The sequence below is a fragment of the Crocuta crocuta genome, unplaced genomic scaffold (genome assembly GCF_008692635.1).
Source record: "Crocuta crocuta isolate KB4526 unplaced genomic scaffold, BGI_CrCroc_1.0 scaffold305, whole genome shotgun sequence".
NCBI classification, from domain to species: Eukaryota; Metazoa; Chordata; class Mammalia; order Carnivora; family Hyaenidae; genus Crocuta; species Crocuta crocuta.
Window position 1 is genome coordinate 57,162 of NW_027529463.1, and position 5,755 is coordinate 62,916.

General features: G+C 36.7%; 2 non-coding genes across 2 annotated transcripts; both read right to left on the reverse strand.

The window, feature by feature from the left end:
* Window positions 1–1,693: 1,693 nt before the first annotated feature.
* LOC144228875 (small nucleolar RNA SNORA72) lies at window positions 1,694–1,825 on the reverse strand. Its single transcript, XR_013334299.1, has one exon. It is a non-coding gene; the product is annotated as a small nucleolar RNA SNORA72 (small nucleolar RNA).
* Window positions 1,826–3,559: 1,734 nt separating this feature from the next.
* Window positions 3,560–3,691, reverse strand: LOC144228876 (small nucleolar RNA SNORA72). Its single transcript, XR_013334300.1, has one exon. It is a non-coding gene; the product is annotated as a small nucleolar RNA SNORA72 (small nucleolar RNA).
* Window positions 3,692–5,755: the final 2,064 nt, after the last annotated feature.

Sequence of the window (5,755 nt, forward strand, 5' to 3'; positions counted from 1 at the left end):
CATGGTTACTATATAGCTATTAAGAGGAGACTTTTCTGAGTTCATTAAATACTTGGATAGTGTATTGAAGGCATCCTTGTCTCCTAGGTCTTGGTCATCTACCACCAAACACTGCCTATGCAAATTGATCAGTGCTAAAATCAAAAAGATGTCATTTCTGACATTCCTGCATCCTCCCTTAGAGCCCAGCACAGGCTCTGCAGTGTACATGCAACTAGCACCATTCAAGTCTGTAAATCAGATGTATCTAAATCAGTATTTCTCCTAAATTCATTCTGCTGAATGTTCCAAAGCATATTAACTAATGTGGGGAAAGGATTTTATGCTAAATACTTGAGAGGTGTAACATGTAGTTTCCCAAAATTCTAAACACTGAACATACTTCATTGTGTATCTTTTAGGATTATAATTATATAAAACATACTATGGGCAATTTATTGAAGACCTGGGATTATACTGAAGTTGTCCAAGTACAGTTTTCTACCCCAATCACTGCACATCTTTAGGAAAGATCCTTCATCAAAGTTCAATAGAACTTTCCTCAGCTTTTGATAAAAGATTGGGTGGGAGAAACATATTTAATTTAATCCTCTTTGCTACTCATATTTGGTAGATTTAAACTGGACTGTATATTATAATTCTGGTTAAATTTTGGGTATTGAAACTTGCTTCCTCTGAAAAATTATAAAATATCAGATGTTAACAGTGTCCTGAGACTGGAATTATAAAGAATAATTCTCTTAAAAACCTACTACAGGAAACTTCGTGCACTCCCTTTATGAAAACAGGAACACAGAAATTTGGATGTATAGTTCTTACTGTATGGAAGTCTTGCCACCACATGTAGCTGCCTCATCCTCTCTAATCCTATCTTCAGAAAACTGTACTGAAACAAAAGATGTAAAGAGAATAACTGAAATGAATACAATATTTTTAAGAATTCTCCGGCCAGTTTTTTTGGATTTTTTTGTTTTTTATAGAGAGAGACTGAGAGAGAGAAAAGATCAAGCGCGCAAGTGGGAGAGGGGCGGAGAGAGAGAGAGAGAGAAAGAGAGAGAGAGAGAGAGAGAAAGGGAGCGGGGGGGGGAGAGAGAGAGAGAGAGAGAGAGAGAATCTCATCTAAGCTCCATGCCCAGCACAGAGCCCCACGTGGGGCTTGATATCATGACTGACAGATCATGATCTGAGTCAAAATCAAGACTCTGACACTTAACCAACTGAGCCACCCAGGCACCACTGGACAGGTTTATTAGAGAAAAATTTTGCACAATTTACTCTTTACCAGTCTGTTAGGGCATGCTTTTAATGATATTAGAATCACTTGGAAAATAAAACACAATCATTTTACAATTCAGTAAATAAATGAAAATTGGTAATCATCAAACTACCCATGGTTATCTTTAAAAGTTTTTATACTAGCTGTGTTTTGAGGTTGATCCAAGATACCTAGAGTCCTAGGCATTTGACTCCATGTGAGATGTATCATATAAAAGCCCCTGGGTGGCTCAGTTGGTTGAGCAGCAGACTCTTGATTTTGGCTCAGGTCATGATCCCAGGATCATGGGATTGAGCCCCATGTCCAACACCATGCTGAGCATGTAGCCTGCTTAGCGTTCTCTTTCCCTGCCCCTCTCCCCTACTCACACTGTCTCTCTCTATATATAAAAAAATGCATCATATAAATCAGATGTAGTTTTATCTCCAGTATTTATAAAACCAGACCTAGGAAAAGAACTAGGTCTGGGGACACATGCATAGTCTTAATACAGCAAATGTTGATCTTGCCCTGATGATGAAAAAATCAGAACAGCAAGAATATTTGCAGTATTTTCTCAATTAATTAAAAATTCATAGGTTCAGAACAATATGATGTGTTATTTGTAGGCATTTCTAAAAAAGTTCTAAAAGATTAAACTCATTTGAAGAAGAGCATATTATAAAATGATTTATTTTGTATCATAAATTTTAATTATAAAACACTTGCACAAACCTTTTCTTATGTCTTTGCCACAAAATACTTGTGATATGAGTGGTTAGGAACTGTGCTTTACAAGTAAGAAGTCTGAAGGTCCAAATTGAAAAGGCATATCTAAGATATCGGGACTGGATCTCAAGCCCAGGGTTCCCGACTCCTCACACCACAGCTGTTTGCATTGTCCAATAGTTGCTCTTTAATGATTCATTGACCCGTCTTTCTTCCCCTCTGTTACTTATCTCTCAGATGTCATTCTACTGCAGGAAGTAATAATGAGAGTTTTTAAAAACCGAAGAGGCAGTAGTAGGGAATATCCAAGATAATTCTTCAACCAAGTCATACTGTTCTGGTACTTAGGATGGATAGAGGCAGTGACATCCTGAAGCTGGTTCATACAGGCACAATAGAGCCCATTGTTAAATTTATAGCAGCTTTGCTCTTTGTTAAATAGCCATTATCAAAAATTAAATTACATAAACTTGTAATTGAACATTATGTTAAAAGCAAAGGTAGTAAATACTGGACTTGTCACTTCCTAGTTATTTTACAATGGTTTACTATTATCTATGCTTTTGATATTATTTACATCTATGGTGTCTGTGTGGGGGAAATACTCTATCATATTACCTGATTTTCACTGTTCTGCATTGGTAGTTTAGAATCAACCATGATGGAAGTATTTATACCATGAAAATCACAAGTGCTACAATTNACATGTAGCTGCCTCATCCTCTCTAATCCTATCTTCAGAAAACTGTACTGAAACAAAAGATGTAAAGAGAATAACTGAAATGAATACAATATTTTTAAGAATTCTCCGGCCAGTTTTTTTGGATTTTTTTGTTTTTTATAGAGAGAGACTGAGAGAGAGAAAAGATCAAGCGCGCAAGTGGGAGAGGGGCGGAGAGAGAGAGAGAGAGAAAGAGAGAGAGAGAGAGAGAGAAAGGGAGCGGGGGGGGGAGAGAGAGAGAGAGAGAGAGAGAGAATCTCATCTAAGCTCCATGCCCAGCACAGAGCCCCACGTGGGGCTTGATATCATGACTGACAGATCATGATCTGAGTCAAAATCAAGACTCTGACACTTAACCAACTGAGCCACCCAGGCACCACTGGACAGGTTTATTAGAGAAAAATTTTGCACAATTTACTCTTTACCAGTCTGTTAGGGCATGCTTTTAATGATATTAGAATCACTTGGAAAATAAAACACAATCATTTTACAATTCAGTAAATAAATGAAAATTGGTAATCATCAAACTACCCATGGTTATCTTTAAAAGTTTTTATACTAGCTGTGTTTTGAGGTTGATCCAAGATACCTAGANTGATCCAAGAACCTAGAGTCCTAGGCATTTGACTCCATGTGAGATGTATCATATAAAAGCCCCTGGGTGGCTCAGTTGGTTGAGCAGCAGACTCTTGATTTTGGCTCAGGTCATGATCCCAGGATCATGGGATTGAGCCCCATGTCCAACACCATGCTGAGCATGTAGCCTGCTTAGCGTTCTCTTTCCCTGCCCCTCTCCCCTACTCACACTGTCTCTCTCTCTATATAAAAAAATGCATCATATAAATCAGATGTAGTTTTATCTCCAGTATTTATAAAACCAGACCTAGGAAAAGAACTAGGTCTGGGGACACATGCATAGTCTTAATACAGCAAATGTTGATCTTGCCCTGATGATGAAAAAATCAGAACAGCAAGAATATTTGCAGTATTTTCTCAATTAATTAAAAATTCATAGGTTCAGAACAATATGATGTGTTATTTGTAGGCATTTCTAAAAAAGTTCTAAAAGATTAAACTCATTTGAAGAAGAGCATATTATAAAATGATTTATTTTGTATCATAAATTTTAATTATAAAACACTTGCACAAACCTTTTCTTATGTCTTTGCCACAAAATACTTGTGATATGAGTGGTTAGGAACTGTGCTTTACAAGTAAGAAGTCTGAAGGTCCAAATTGAAAAGGCATATCTAAGATATCGGGACTGGATCTCAAGCCCAGGGTTCCCGACTCCTCACACCACAGCTGTTTGCATTGTCCAATAGTTGCTCTTTAATGATTCATTGACCCGTCTTTCTTCCCCTCTGTTACTTATCTCTCAGATGTCATTCTACTGCAGGAAGTAATAATGAGAGTTTTTAAAAACCGAAGAGGCAGTAGTAGGGAATATCCAAGATAATTCTTCAACCAAGTCATACTGTTCTGGTACTTAGGATGGATAGAGGCAGTGACATCCTGAAGCTGGTTCATACAGGCACAATAGAGCCCATTGTTAAATTTATAGCAGCTTTGCTCTTTGTTAAATAGCCATTATCAAAAATTAAATTACATAAACTTGTAATTGAACATTATGTTAAAAGCAAAGGTAGTAAATACTGGACTTGTCACTTCCTAGTTATTTTACAATGGTTTACTATTATCTATGCTTTTGATATTATTTACATCTATGGTGTCTGTGTGGGGGAAATACTCTATCATATTACCTGATTTTCACTGTTCTGCATTGGTAGTTTAGAATCAACCATGATGGAAGTATTTATACCATGAAAATCACAAGTGCTACAATTAATGTTTTCTTCATTGTCTGGACTTGAGAAAAATGGAGAAAATATTAATGCAGGTTAAATATAAAATTGTGTTGGGTCTGTAGCTGTTACATTGTGAATAGCTTGTAAAATGGAGACAATATTTGTCTAGTATTTGAAACTACTATCTGATTCAGCAAAGAAATTGCTCATGTCAGTGAAAATTGAATGAAGTCTGACAAACGTCCTTGTTTCACTTTAGACTCACTGTGTAATGTAAAAGAAAATATCAACTAACATTAATGTCAGAACTCCACTTCTTTGTCAATAACCTGAGAGATTTCTTTTTGGAATAAGATCATAATCAAGCATTTATACATAGTTTAACTTTGTGAGACTATTGTTGGGCATAGGATAGAAAGAAAACCTGGTAATAGATTTTATAAGACACAAGTCACACTAAAGTCATTGGTATGGAATTTATAATGATGGTTATTGCATTTTTATCACTGTTTGTAAATTGGGTGCTAAATGTTCTTAAGACAGTACATTTTGTGATAAACTTTTTCTCACCCCTTGGAGAACCAGTTAAACACAGCATATCACAGGATGGAGGACATGCTTTGTTAGAAGAGAAGCTCTCTGTCAGTGAGAGGGATACCAGAAAAATCCATGCTTGTCCCTTTGTAATTCTCTTTGAACAAGAGCTCTAATTATGTATAATGATGCTAGTTTTATGTAATAGACCTCTGTGACCTTTTCCAATATTGTACGGGGAAGGACTCTTTTCTACATGTGAGGTCTCAGCTTCAAATGCCAGGATGCATTTTCCTTGTAAAAAGTCACCAACTTACATAGACAAATGGAGAACAAAAAAACACTCATTAGCTGTAGGTAAGCTTGACGAGTGGCCCCAATATTCTTTCTTAATACTCTCATTTATTTCACTTTCCTAGTATGCAGTACCATACATTGATGTTATCTTCTGGAGCTGAGCCCCACAGGTCTGGTGCATCTTTGGTCCTTCAAGGCTTCATTCCATTGATGTGATTTCTCCAGAATTAGTCATAATTTACCTGTCTTTCATTCTGACCCGTTGGGGCTCTGCATTATATTATGCCACTGTAATGATAGTCACCAGGTAGTTACTGGCATCCTCTCTCCAAGTAATCTATGTTTGCATTATACTCATTCACACTCATACTCGTTTCCTGATCATGATTTAACTCCAATTGATACCTCTGT